This window comes from Meleagris gallopavo, chromosome 3 (genome assembly GCF_000146605.3).
Source record: "Meleagris gallopavo isolate NT-WF06-2002-E0010 breed Aviagen turkey brand Nicholas breeding stock chromosome 3, Turkey_5.1, whole genome shotgun sequence".
Lineage (NCBI taxonomy): Eukaryota > Metazoa > Chordata > Aves > Galliformes > Phasianidae > Meleagris > Meleagris gallopavo.
The window spans coordinates 60347060-60363056 of NC_015013.2; positions in this window are offsets into that span (position 1 = coordinate 60347060).

Genomic DNA, 15997 nt, shown 5'->3' on the forward strand with positions numbered 1-15997 from the left:
TTGGGGATTCTATATTTCTTAAATGTCTTTTTTGTAAATATAACCTCAGATGTGAAAAAAAATTAAAAAATTAAAAAAATCAGACAGTATTCTTTCTGGATTGGGTATTACCACAAACAGCCAAAGGTCTGAAAGGCACAATCAGTTTTCATTTACCTTTGTGAAGTCTCGCGAAATTGAGATAATCTAGAATACAAGATTCAGGCAAGAAATCACTTAGTACTAATACCTGTGTTAACATTTCATTGAGTATGAAAAGAAACAGGAATCAAAATGCACTCTTCTTTTTCCTAAAATACCTGTGATTCTAAATCCAAAGTAGGCAAAGATTTGATAAAAATTGTGGTCCACAATCTAGAATGAAATCAAACTTTATGGTTTAATGATGTTTTTGACTCAGAAGTCTCTTTACTTCCCAGAGGCATCATGACTTGTCAGCGTATTTACAAGTGTTGTCAGGTACTTGTATTTGCCACAGATTTTGTACCAATAGCATCTTCTGTTTAAATCTGGTTTTGGTATAATAAATATTTTATTGGGAAATAAGTACATTTGAGTCGAACATTTTACTAAGGATGGGCTTGATGAGTGTACATTGATTGTCATGCCACACATTGGAGCTGATGGATCTGGTCTGGTATTTGTTGAAGCACTACATTCATCGGGCGATGAAGCCCTGCAATAAAGAGAAACTAATGGAAGCAATTAGGAAAGAACACCTGTCGGTGCAAGACTGCAACCTCTACATTGACCACAGCCAGAAATTGCTCCCAATTGTTATTCACAACAATGGAAGGCCTCTGGACTGTGAATGCAGGCAATGATAGACTGCAATAAAATTTGAAAATGAGTTTTCACACTGTCCAATAAAATTCTATGACTATGTCAATCTGTGTTGACACAAACCAACACAGAGATAAAAAATTAAATGATGTAACAAAGGTACTAATCGCTATTGTTGTTGAAAAGTATCCTTGCACTTCTGAAAGACCTGGGTTTAAATTTTCCATAGGTCACAAAGGGTCTTGAGACTTTTCGGTTCATCCTAATCTCTTCTGGAATCTCTCTTATCAGGCAGTTTAGGTCAGTTAGTGTTCTTCACTTAAGATCCAGGAATGTAACACCCAAGTTATTTCTAAGTCAGCAACAGCAACACATTCACAAGAGAAATGCTTGTCTGTACTGCAAGGTTTTAGCTTTCATAAGACATTTTTCTAACACTCTATTTTACTTTTTATCTCTATTGTAGGCAGAAACTATCCACAAAAAGAGAAACTTTTGACCTTAAGGGTTTAGAGGGACTGTTAGAAAGAGATATTCAGGTAAAGTGCATGCTTTCCTTCCAATTAGAAAGGAAGCTTTACTTTCATAGAATCATAGAATCATAGAATGGTTTGGGCTGGAAGGAACCTTTAAGATCATCTAGTTTCAACCCCCTGCTATAGGCAGGGACACCTCCCTCTAGATCAGGTTGCTCAAAGCCCCATCCAGCCTGGGCTTGAATGCCTCCAGGGTGAGGGCATCCACAACCTCACTGGGCAACCTGTTCCAGTGTCTCACCACCCTCACAGTAAAGAATTTCTTCCTCGTATCTAGTTTAAATCTATCTCCTTTCTGTTTAAAACCATTTCCCCTCTTTCTCCTCCGAGCTGCTCTCAAGCCACTTTCTTCCTCTTGCTCAGCAAAGCAGTAAATATTCAACATGCAGTTGAAAATAGAGAAGGAGGAAGTGATATGGGGAGAGAAGAAAGAGATCCTAAGAGGAGTCCATTTGGAATGACACACAAAAACTAAGCACACTGTAATGTATGTGATCCGTGAAAGACCTCTGAATGGCAAATCTTCACATCTGTCTAACGGCTACAGTGTCAGATATGTAGGACTAGGACAAGATCTCCAGTAGAAATCTGAGAAGTCATTCAAACTTTTATTTTGAAAGAGTTGCCACCAAAAAAACTCATGGAAAAATAATCCTCCCAGTTTATAGTTGCTTGACCTTTTTTTTTTATTTGTCATTTATTAATAAAATGTGTATTCCACAATCGTTCTGGAGTACAATTTCCTTTCCCTTAAATATACTACTTCTCACTACTGCAATGTAACTCAGTAAGACTACTCGATGTCTTTTAAAAAGCCCTGCCACAATGCAAAGGTTTAATCAATAGACTTAATTTTATTCTGTAATGATGAGTTGATTTTTTTCAGGGCCTAATATTCTGCTCTGTACAGATAATAGGTCTCAGTACTTTTTGGTGCAACTGTTTACATACAATCAGACATAAATTTGTACATAGAAATTGATTAATTAGAAATCCATTAAAGAAATATAAATTGCCAGTCATTAAAATCAAAACAGCACTCTTTTTGCCTGAATAGAATCTGCCACCCATAATTCTAGTGTTCTTTTTTGAGGGCAAATAATTACTACTGCATTTCAGTCTCTCTCTTTCTTTTTCCACTTTCTCTACTTTTTTTTTTAGGAATCAGACTCAGAAAAATTGCTGCAGACGTGTCCACTGTGTGAGATATTCCACAGGACTTTCCAATTAAGAAGACTACTTTGGAGAATAACTTTTAGTCATTACATAGGAAGCATCAGAAAGACCTCTCAGGACAGTTCTTTCTACATTATTTATTCAAAAGTTAATGGTGATTTGTAGCAGGAACAGGAAGATGATCCACATGCTCTTTATTCCCAGTTCCAACCAGTCAAAACTGTGTTCATAAAAGCTAATGCCTATCTGATACTTCGGCATATTTGACACACAGTAATACAACATTTTATTTTAATCATCTGAAATAATCTCATTAAACAGGAAAATAAATGGTTCCTTGGAAGAAAAATTTTTAAGATTTCAAAAAACAGATTTACTCTCGGATCTATAACATGAATACAAGATTTCTATGAGTACCTGGATGAATACCTTTCATCTGCATGATTTTTCAAGAAGTTAACAGGAAAAGTGAGAAATAGTAGATGGGAGATGAATGTGTTCCCTTCCTTCTGCAGATGTAATAAATTTCTGGGTATTTTGAGAGATAAGACAAGTGCGCAAACAGCTGAGCATGAGTCATCAGCGCAACCACCCAACAGCAAAAGTCAACCACATATAGCTTTGTTGCTTGGTCTAGAGAATAGAAATTAGAAGTGCAGAGGGACAACACAAGAGCCACAGGCAAGTTGCAGCAAATCAAAACAAAAAACTCATTGTGTTTTTTTTTCCAGAGAAGAAGCTCTATCACACTCTGGACACAGCCCCGTAGTGAGACGATTATGAGCATACATGTCTAATGATGAACACTTCTGGGATTCATTTTTTTTATGTGAACGGTGTCTGATCACAGATAATGGCATTCATTTTTAATGATAATTTCACTAAATGGGCTGGTTTTACCTTCTTTCTATTTTCCTTTGGGGAGATTCCTCTCATCAACAAGCAAGCATGCAAAAAATATGAACTGATACAAGACTACATAGGTGCTCTCTTTTTCATTGGTCAATAAACTTTTAAGAAATACTAACACCTTAGTACACCCTTAAAATGCAAAGAACAATTTCTATTATATGCAGTCGTTTTGTTTGAATCAGAAAAATAACTATTCCTCCTGAAGCTGTTCTCCAGCGTTGGCCCCATTCTGAAATATGCTTGCCTAGTTTGGGGACCTGGTTTCTTTGTCTAAAAATGTGCTAATGGCCAGCATGGATGGGCTTATTCATCTGGAGACTGTTGAATGTCATCTGAAAGCTTTCTTTTTTTATCTTTGACTTAATAAATTTAACAGTGAACAAAAATGAATACTTTCCTTTCAGGATCACAGTTTGGCAGGCTTACTCATACTGAGTAGTTCTTTGTCGTCTGAGCAATTTCTTAATATGTAGAAACTCTCACTTTGTTCTTAACTGATCTCCACAGAAAAAGGTACAATGTTAGAGCTTGACATCAGTCAAGCAAATGTGGCAACGTAAAGCCCTCAAAGAAATAATTTAGAATGAAATTAATGTGATTATCTGTATGCACAGACATCTTTGTGAACAAAAACTGCTGGAAGAACTTCACCAGATTCTTGAGGAAATAAGCAAAGTGCTGAGATTTGATTTTCTTCATGTATTGAAGAAAGGTATTGGCATTTATAGAAGCATATATAACATACTAACTGATACAGAAGTTATGTTTAAACTCTTCTGTATTCGAGATAACACTTATCAAACTTTTATTTTACTCTTCTGCAAGTGAAAGGGAATTCCAGAAGAGCCACAGCTGTGGCTGTGAAAAAAGTGCTGAAAAATTCACCAAAAATAATTCTTAAGAGGAGAAAGATTAATTAAGTTTCTAGCCCTAAAGATTAAAGAAATCTGGCAATACAACAGTAAAGTAGCACCAGAGATGAATACTAGCAACCAAAACTAAAGATTGTTTGGTTTCTCACTGTAAAATAAAGTTCTATTATCAAAGTAACAAAGCTATAGTATAGTTCAGTGAGTACCTTGAATTCAATATATAAATTCATAATTCATAAATTCATAATGCACTATATTTTTTCAATTTAAGTTCAATATTTCCTATATTGCATTTCTGAACTTATCCTATATGCAAATTACAGGAATTAGCTGAGAAGAGCTCTGAATTCAAGTACCTCCCATTCTGTTCTTGATCAAGGAGTATTTATCATGAGTCTCATCTGTTATCCACATCTAAGTAGTCACTCTATCCAATGCAGAGAATTCAGTTTTTTCCAGGGCAGATTTCATCTTGTCAGTGGGACAGGTACTTTAGGATGAGATAAGCCCCCAGCTTCTCCTGTCAGGATGGTTGTTATTCACTCCTAGCGTCATCTAGCTCTTTTCAGTGACTTCAGAGGGAATCTATACAACTATTTCAGATTAAATGCCTGACTTTAATACAATTGAAATATCTGTATGTATTAGTAAATATCCACCAACAGCTATTCCAAGAAAATTTTATCCTGGCAGGGATAACAAATCTAAATTCTGTTTCCAAAACTAAACTCAGCATATCCTTAATATGGGTCATTAGCATAATAAATAAGTTTCAGTTGAGCAAAGTAACAACAACAACAACAACAAAAGGAAAATAATTTAGATTTTGCCAGAAATTATATCAGTTTTTGTGTTACTTTCTCATTTCCCAGTGTGTTGGAGGCCTGCTCCAACACATCTCCTGTCCCTGTTCCCACCTATTGCTCCTCTTGTCATTTCTTGTATGTGTCATACTAGTTTGTGGCTCACTAGAAAGCTGTGGTTGTGTTGGTGTACAACAGTAGGGCAGGAAGAACTCGCTTTAGTGAACATGAAAAGACCTGTCATTATGATACAAGTCACACTGAGTTTCTGCAATTGATCTTTGTCAAAAGACCTGGATCCACTTGTTCCCTGTTGTTCCCTGTTCATTGCCTTAAAATGTGAAAGCAAATTATTTTCAATAGTATTTGTACTATATTTTATATTCACCTCCATAACAACTAACACCATATTATTACTAGGTATTACATTTTTTTTTCAAAAGATCTACTTAATTTTGCAGAATATAGTCAACAGACTTATGTAACTAAAAATAGCAGTTAGCATCTAGTAGAACAAAAGTTATTTTTGCGGAACACGGGAAAAATTTATCCCAGGCATTGACAAATATGCATGTACAGATACAAATCATGCACTCTGGAAATTTTCTGCAACTGGTTTATTGAACTACTGATGGGAATTCAAGGTCATTTCTAATGTGTTAGTCTCAAAGCATCAGGACAAGATCACGGTTTTATTCTGGAAAATCCACATAGTTGTGTGAGTAATTAAAACATCGGATATCCCACTGGTCATTCTTAACTCAGTTATCAGCAAGAATCCCACTAACCATAAGTCAAGGATGGAATCTGTGCATGTGCTGTACATGTGGCTCTCTGCATATGTCTGCACATCATTTCACAGGAAACTATTTCACACCAGACCAGCTTGGTGAGTAGCTGTTGTTCACACCCACTAAGAAATAAGTACATGTGAGAATAATACCTTTACAACTTTGAAATGTCCTTAGACAGACTTTTAATCTCCAGGCCATCAACCTACTGTGAACTCTCCTCCTGACTTTTCACACTTACAGAGAACAGGAGTCAAGCAACACACCACAAGGCAATATGAAAAGACAGAAAAATTCTGGGAAGTGCAAAATTAAGTGTAAATAAAAATATGTCATCTTTTAAAAAATAAGAGGCTGTTTCACCATATATTTAAGCATAAGCACATGTATGCTGATACAAATTTGATTAGTAAATTAGATTGTAATGCTTAAAATGCAAGATGATACTAATGAATTCTAACAATTGTCTTCAGCTCCATCTCCTCAGTGTCTGCTCCATATGTCATGGCTGGCACAAAAACACCAGTAGTTGAAACACCTGTGTTTTCACAGATTTCTTACTAATGTTAAGTTTAACCTCCAAAGGCCTTTTCATTCTTCCTAGTATTATTTGTATTTTTAAAGAAATATATCTCAGCAAAGATATAGAAAAGCACAGATTTGATCTCACAACCTTTCAGCTGAAGGCTTTGATATGATGTTTGTCTAAATCTTGATATCAACTTAAATTGATCATTTTTAGAGAACAAAATAAGAGGATAAAGACAATGCCTATATACCTGTCCTTTCAGAAATGGAAGACACAGAATGAAATGGCAGATCATGCTGAGAAGAAGAGTTAGTTCTAAGGAAAACAAACAGTAACGTGCAAATCCTGTGTCTTGATTTATTTGATTTATTGACAAATACGCATGTACAGATACAAATCATGTACTCTGGAAATTTATTTATTTTTCTCATTTTGTTACTTGCTTGGTGAGGATGTGTTGTACTGGAGAAGTTGTCATTGGCAGGTCAAAGACAACAGTGTGACTTAAGGGTGGATTTGAAAGAAGAGGGGCCTTATGGCTGGCACAGAAGAGACAGGAGGTTTTTCAAGGACATGGAAAATCTTACACAAAAGATGACAGAAGAAGTTAGGGACAGAGAAACCAAGTAGAAAGCACAAACATAATAGTAAACTAGAAAATAAAAAGACAGAACAGAAACCAACAATTTGAATCTACTCAATCCTAGGCTTGTAAAAACAAGGATTTCAAATGAGAAGGAAGAAACTTGAAGTCATCCATAGTGTTTCATGGTATTTGGGAAACTGGGAGAAGATGAACGAAGACTGAGAGCAGCATATTGTGCATATCAGTAAAAAAATGACCGCAGCATCAAGAGAAAAAAAAAAAAATGAGACACAAATTGTTTAAATGAAGGAAATACTGAAAAATTTAATTAGTTTTGCAGTTAAGGAAACAGATTTAATTAAAAAAAAAAAAATTGCAGGAGTTGGGTGTATGTCTGTGACCATGTCAAATTTGCTTAACACCTTAGTTTCCATCTATGAAGACAGGATTTTACAAACCTTTTTTTCTTATGGGAGAGGGTGTTCTCTATTCCTTATTTTGCTACAAGCAACTAACTACATCCCTGATCCTTAAAGTGGTATTCACAAAAACTGATCACTTCATTCCCTTTAATGATGTAACACCAATTTTCAGCTGAATATTTTGCTTTGAGTTTACTTACAGAAAACAGCAGAGAGTTGAAAATATGATTGTACTGGGTTTGCATGGCAAGGTTTTGGCAGAGGAGAGTCTGCAGGGGTTGTTTCTGTGAGCAGAGCCCCCCCACTACTGCCCCATGTCAGATCAGAGCCTGCTCCAACTGCTCCAAAACAGACCTGCCACTGCCAGAGATATGAGCAATGCTGAGTATGCTCTGGGAGAGCAGATTGGAGAAACGTGTAGATTTCCATGTGCAGCTCCATGCATGATGGAGCCCCATGGTGCAGCAGTGGGTGGGACCCGAAAGAGGCTGCAGTCCATGGAGAGCTCCTATAGGAGGAGGCCACAGGAGCTGCAGGCTGCAAAAAGGAGCCTACGGAGGAGCAGCTCCTGAAGGGTGAGCCCTGTGATACAGACCCATGTTGAAGCAGTTCTGGGAGAGCCCACATGGCATCAGCTGGGGAAGGACAACATCCTATGGAAGGAACCTCACGTGGAGTAGGGGAAGAGAGTGACCATGAAGTAATCAGTTTATCCAACCTTACGTCTTAAATGAATCTCACCTTCCCTGTCACTGTTTCACTAGAATTCTCTTTGTCTGGGTATGAGAGGAAGTGAAAAGAAAAGCCCTATGCCAAGTTTATGGAGGGGGCAGCCCATTCAATTTAATTAAAAAAATTAGAACGATAGCTGATCTGACGGTCTTTGGAAATTTGCGAAGGACTCCGCTTGGTGGGACAGTTTTGATTTTCTTTAAGCAGTTTGTAAGATTTTCATGCTACAATTGCCTGCAACAAAATGTCACCTCCCGTAAAGAACGATTAAGACAAGCAACACTGAACTTCACAAACAGACTGTCTGACAATCTTGTTCCGTCAATACATGCTAGAGAATCATCATCCCAACAAACCAGACAAGCTGTCTCTTTTGACATCTGCTCCTGTTTCAGTACATGAATTATCCTCCTGGGTTATCCCATTTTCAGCTGCCTCAGCACGGATGCCATCTCATAATTTACCTATTCCAACATTTTATCCATCTTTTCAACAGTATACGTATGTAAATGAATAAATAGTATAGAAAAGAACAGCCAGAGAAACATAAATGACTTTTTCCAGGATGAATAATAGGTAAAAAGGGATCACAGAGAGCTATGAGGTGACATGAAATCTTGTAAAATGTTTTAAGCAGTCAGTACTTAAATTTTTTGAATGTTTGAAACTGTATGATCATCTGATTAATAATTATTGCATTAATAATGAACAGATTCCCCCCACAGCTGCCTGCCCCCCAACTGTAAACTTATTTCTTTAAATTGAATAGTAACATTTCTGCGCAAGGACAGCATCTCTAAACCCTTCTGAACAGTCTTCCAGAGATTAAAATTTTAGTTCCATAGTGGCTTTTTGGTTTTACCACATGATGAATAATAATACTTCTATTCTGTCACATTCTGCTCCAATGCTAGCACTTCTTCCTACTTACTGTCTTTTAAAGAATTCTTATTTTGTTCGGCATCTAAGAATTGTGCAGCATTTTAGAGAAAATAAAGAATTTTTTCTTCATTACCATCACCAGTAAAATAACTGGGAAGGTATTGAAATTCACATAAGCTGGAATATTAGATGAAGGGAAAGTCTTAAATTTCTTTAATAAAGTGATTGATAGACTTTCACTATGAAACAAGAACACAGAAGTGGATAAGAATAACTTGGCTAAGACAAGTAGAGAATCTGATATTTGCAGACAGCTCAGCCAAACCTATCATAATAAAATTGAGAGGAACAGAAAGATTCCATATAAAATTACAGCCAGTACTTTCGCATACTAGAAGGTAAAATTTCAAGGAATTAAATTGATAGTTTTTCTTAGGGTATGATTTGGGTCAGGTGGATGGAGCATCAGTGCATGATACAGATGAAAAAAAATCAAGAAAGATCCCTTTAAATTATCATACAAAAAACACAAATTGTTGACATTTTCATCCTGATTTGAAAAAACGAATTAAGATCACTGGTGCAGAGAAGGGTGGGCTCTATAGCTCTTATAAGCTCAAAGATTCTACCAAATGGCCATTAGCAGTTCTGTAACATTCACAAAATACCAACATAAGCTAATGGAACAGGCGAAACACCTGAAAGAGCCAGATCAGATCTGGAGGCTGAAGTGTTCTTGTTGACAGTGTTCAAAAGTGAAAGCTTGTACTCTTAGCACAATGTAGCACAATAAATGGCACTGACATGTCAAACTGTCCCTCGGAATTGGTTGACACAGCAAGCAGGGCAGTTAGGAAAAGCATTGTTTGCATAGTATCAAAAAGGTACTTTATAATTCTGCAGATATTTCGAAATAGGAAGTTAATACTTAGGCAAAGGGGATAGAGACTTTCAACTTCAGCATAAATTAAGTTTTTGCCAGGGCAAAATTCCTTTATGGAGCTCAATAACTGAGTCACAGGAATACAGTTGTTCTCTATGTCTGTTACTGCAGTCACTGCTGTTAAAGTTTGTGATGTTACCACAATTCCCAATTCTTGGGCAACAGTCCTCATCAATATCTTTGCCAAAAGAGTGACCCAACCAGAATGTCTTATCAAGAATTCTTGTCATTATGCAGCAGGAAAAAACAACATTTATCTTCACATTTTCTGACACAGTTGGACAACTGATACATTGCTGTCATTTTTCACGCTTCACATGTACCCTGTTTGTTTTTTTTCTGTGGGGTATTAAAGTTTGGAAAACACTGAGACCTGCAAGAACTGTCCTTTATGCTTTCTCAGGATACAAAGTTTGTTTCCTTTCTTGTCATCATCACATGCTCTGTAGGAGATAGGGTCTCAGCACCACAAGTGCTTTTGGCAGCAACCACTTAGGCAAAAACAAACCCAGTGAGAAGCAATGTTGGTCTAATTTTTTAGCTATCATTACAATGAAATAACATCTGTGTAGCAAAATTGCTTTCATTTATGTACACTTTACTCTCAGGGTCATCACAGATTAGACATGACAATGAAGTTGCCACAAATGTTTCTATTTTAGTAATTGTGAATTCCAGCAAATGTAATTACTTTAGCAGCAAAAATTTCAACTGCCTATAAGACAGTAGTGATTGAAAATTAAGAACCGAGAACGTATCCAATATAGTCATTGAAACATTAGTTTCCAGCAATGAGACTTTTTAATATATAGTTTAGCAACGTACTCTTTGGGACATATTTCCTGGAACAATCGAAGAATTTCTTTACTAAAATATTAGTAATACTCTCCGATTTGAAATGTAACCAAAGACCAGTTAGTGGTCTTTATTCCTGAGAACTGTACAAATTAGGTAAGAGAAGATGTGATTGATGGAGACTTAGAGAGGAACCAACAAGGGCAAGTGTACAGTCCTGCACCTGGGGAGGAATAACCACTTGCATCAGTATAGTCCAGTGACCTTCTGGAAAGAAGATCTGCATAAAAGGACCTGGCGGTCCTGGTGGTCATGAGCCAACAGTGTGCCCTTGTGGCCAAGAAGGTCACTGGTATTCTGGGGTGCTTTAAAAAAAAAACATGGCCAGCAGGTCGAGGGAGGTGGTCCTCCCCATCTACTCTGCCCTGTTGAGGCCACATCTGGAGTACCTTGCCCAGTTCTGGGTTCCCCAGCTCAAGGAAGACAGGGAACTTCCAAAGAGAGTCCTGCGGAGGGCCACAAAGATGATGAGGGGAGCATCTCCTGTATGAGGAAAGGCTGTGAGAGCTGGGAGTGGTCAGCCTGGAGAAGAGAAGACTGAGAGGGGGATCTTGTCAATGCTTATAAATATCTAAAGAGTGGGAGTCAAGAGCATGGGGCCAGGCTCTTTTTAGTGATACTCAGCAACAGGACAAGGTGCAATGGGCACAAACTGGGATATAGAAAGTTCAATACAAACATGAGGAAAAATTTCTTTACTGTGAGGGTGACAGAGCACTGGAACAGGCTGCCCAGAGCAGTTGTGGAGCCTCCTTCCCCAGAGATACTCAAAACTTGCCTGGATACGTTCTTGTGCAACCTACTGTAGGGAACCTGCTTTATCAGGGGGCTGGACTCAGTGATCTCCAGAGATTCCTTCTAGCCCCTTCAATTCTGTGATTCTTGCTTGATGAAGAAGGTAAACACTAAGGCCAAACACACCCACCACTTATGTTAATATCCCCTTCTTCATTCTCTTATTTCGAAGAGATTTTCATGCTTGTACTTGCAGTGCAAGATCAATTCACGGAATTAACTTGTAAAAAACCCAGCAGATAAAACGCTTCTTTTATTTATTCATCTTCTCTACTAGACAGTTAACCAGCTGAGTATTCTTCACACTTCTTTGCTATTATTTTCCACTGCAAGGACATAATTCTGTCCAATACTAAGCATGCCTTATGGCGTGAAATAGGATCACAATCTGAGCTACATGGGGTTCAGAACTACAATGGAAGTACAAAGTCAAGCATTTGATTTTAGCTGCCTGTGTTTAGAAGGAGGATGTTGTTGTCAGATGAACATTTCACATTAGTGAAAGACAATTTCATTAGATGTAGACAGAACATTATTCCTGAGCAAGAGAGCAAAAAGAGGTCCATTCTGGCCACACAGAAGTGAATACAAATAATATGAGCTCCAGTAGAGTCATAACAGTGTGCAAACTGTTTTGAAATTGGGATAGAGCCAGGCATTCACCACTACCATTTTTTTTTTTACCCAATTGGGTACCAATGTTTTTAACAGTTCACATTAGCACTTAACCTGCAAATATTCTAATCTAGAGGAGTTCATTATTTTCTGGTGGTTCTTGCCTTCTGTCATTCCCCAGACTTCTGGGTCATTTTGTTAGCAGTCAGTATGTCTCATCATCTAATTGCCTCACGTTCATTCGCATTTCAGAAAAGGTTACAAAAGTCAACAAGAGATTTGCTACTTTTTTGTGTTCTGGGGTGTGGGTTCCTGAGTATCTACGTGAGTTAAATGAGACTTTTTATCATGCAAGTATAAGTGTTGCAGAGCAGTCTGCATCAGAACCAGAAGGCCAATTCTACTGATCATTTCACATATTACAGCATTTCGTTTCCAGGAGGCACTACATATATCCTTACTTTCAGCACAAAAGCTGAAAGTTCTGAGCTGGGTGTTAGCCCACATGTCCAATGGCAATTTCTCATAAACACATTTCCTCCTTTAGGTATACAGTGTGTAATTTTTATTCACATTCTATTTCATGAAAGCATTTAAAAATTGAGAAAGAGTCAGGCCTGTTTGGTGTTTCTCCAAAAAGGAAACAGAAAGTATGGCCAATTAGATGCAAAGAGGCAATTACACTCTGTACATCTTCTTTGAACAACATAGCCAAATAAACACTGTTTTATGTAGTAAAACTCAAGCCTACAGTGGATTATTAAATATGTAATTTCTACTTCCTTTTTACATCAGTGAATACCTCTTAAACTTTGTCATTCCTCTCTAGATAAATCTATGTTTAGTGAACTATATAGTCAATTTTTACATAAAATGAAAGTTTATTTATCTCAATACAAAATTACCATTTTTAGCACCTGTTAATATCCTAGTGATTTTAACCTAGATTACTGCAAATTTGCTATATTTACAATTTTCATTCTGATACAAACATTTTACTAACATGAAATCAGGAACATGGAATTACAATAGAAAATGGGGTAGACTAATAAAAGTTGTCATTACAAACACCAAAACTCTGCCTTAGGAAGGTTAATTATCATATTGTACTGCATGTGACATGTAGTGTTAGAATGAAAGTGCCTTGGTACTAGAAGATTAGAGTACTGTACACAGCTCTAGCAAACAAAATGAATAATTGAAATCCAGAGCTTTTATGCTTCACTGAAAAAAAACAATATTTCATGGCGCATAAAGTTATTCAGCTTATTTGCATTAAGGTTGAATGATCACTACTGACCAAAACAGAAGCAGTGATGGTACCTTGATGTAAGTATCGAAGAACATTCATAAATATTCTTAGGAAGCAAGATGTACCTGCATTTAATCAGTACATATTAAAATTTTATTCCCTATAGTTATTCAACAGGATCTGTGGTATAAAAACATAATTACAAAAATCAGATTTGAGCTCATTTGACAACAGAAGGGTTTTATGGTGACCTATCTCCAAATGTTCCTATTTGTAATTAAATGCAGCGATCAGCAGTAAGGATTTTGAAGCTGTTTTAGTAGTTCCGCTATTCTGCTTAACATGTGGCACCCGTAATAATTAAAATGATACTAACACATGCACAATTTTATGGCCCTTATGGTGCAACCCATTATGCCAAATAAGGGCCTCTGTTTTCACAGCATACTGCACATGGTCTCATTACACCCACTTTTCTTTTCCTGTCTTCACACTAACAACTGTTAAAGTGAATCAACACACGAAACGTACTATAACAGCTTAGTGTTTATGATATGTGTGCTGTTAGTCAGTGAACAGGAAAATCTAAACATTTACTGTTTATGTAAAGAATAGCGTTAGTGTTAGCGAATTGCTTGGGTCTGCTTACTTTATTATCTAGATCACAAACATAATGACGGGTGTCAATGGCACCTATATTTTCCCTTTGCTTTGCTCTCCTCCATAGATTTCTATAGGAACTAGAGGAACTTCACATTTACTGTTCTTGAAATGTTTTCTATTAAGTAGCTTTCCTTCTCTGCATTAAAGAGAGAGAAAAACATTCCTGTCATTATCATCCACCCCAATAAAATATTTCCATTCATTTTATCTTCTTCTTCAACGTATTGTGCTTGGACACCTTTGGTTTATCCAGGGTGTTAGGAAGTTACATAGTTTTAATGCAGCACCCTAGGAAAATCTGCAAGAAACTGGGAATTCTAGATTAGTGCTTTTTTATCATGAATAATTTTGCAATTACGCAGCTACTCAAAGACCTCCTACACTCATTTTACAGTCATCAGTTCGGAATGGCTTTCACTCTCTTGGTCTGGGATCCATTCCAAGGAAAATCCCATAGGTGGAACACCAATGGATTGGACTAAATCTATCCTCTGCATTTCATATTATAGCTTTGTGTGAACATTAGTTGAAAGTTCATATAAAGAGTAACAACCTGTCCTTTCATTTTCCCCCTTTTTCCCCTGTGGACTGCCACTTAATCCTAACAGTTTTGGGATTTTGCTATGTTATTAGCAGAAAGGGGAAACCAAAGAACTTGAATGCAAATGGCATAACAACTCAGCTGATTTCAAAGACATAAAATGAAAATCATCACAAAACACAGCAGTTGGGCTCTAGATATGTTTAAAATAGAGAATTCAACCAGAAAATACTGTGTTGTGTAATATATAGGGGCCACATAAATCTGACATATATTTTTCAATACATCTGGACTCATTAGAATCCAAATAGGAGCCACAGTGCCACAGTATAGGAAAAGGGACTAAAAATCAGTGTTGGGCTGCTTTCACCATTAGCTTCATGCTCAATGGTGAGTGATACTGCACAGAAAATTTGCAATATTAATCTCTGCAGATTCAGGAGAAGGGTGTGACTGGGGAAGAGGTGAGTGAGAAGACTACGGCAGAGATGGGCAGTATTTGTGTAACAAGTTCTTCTTAATCTATTCTGAGAAAATCTTGCATTAAAATAAGTAATTAGATAAGAAGATAGATTACAGATTTTAGATAGACAGATAGGCAGGTAGGTAGATAAATAGATACTAAAAAAAAAAAAAAAAAGGAGAACCATCTGATAATTACCTTCTGTCTGAACTTGAAGAAAGTTGAGTTCCACGATCCCTTTTCTTTGATTAAAATGAATGTTTGTGATCAGCATTACTATTTACTACCCCATGATCAAAAACAAATAACCCACTTTGTTTGTTTCTTACTGCAAATGAATTAAATTAGACGCCATTAGGAGCACTAGCTGTTTATATCCTTGTTTCAGCAGTGGTAGTATTTGAAGTTTCCTGCGGTAAGTTCATTACTCGTATTTTGTCCAGAATTAGTGAAGCGTGCTGAAAATTGCTAATGACAGATGTTTCTCCACTCTGTCACACTTCTTGTATCATTTGATTTGGAAAGCAACATACGGTGTTCTGCTCTATCAGTATGTCACAGACTGTCTGTAAACAGCTGGTCATAACTCAGTTCAGTGAAAACCATTACTTTCCAATGAAGTGCTGGACACCCTCCAAATTGCATTTTGGCATGGCCTGAGCTGCATAATGCACAAAGTTCTTCTGTTCTGAGGTTACCTAAGGAAGGATTTTTTCCCCCTTGCACTTGTTTATTGTGTTTCAGGAAACAAAATATCTTCTAAAATGGTTAGATAAGAGATGAACAGCAAGAGAAATAAAAATGCTTTTCCTTCTCTCAGGAACCCATAAAAGCTGTGACTGGTGT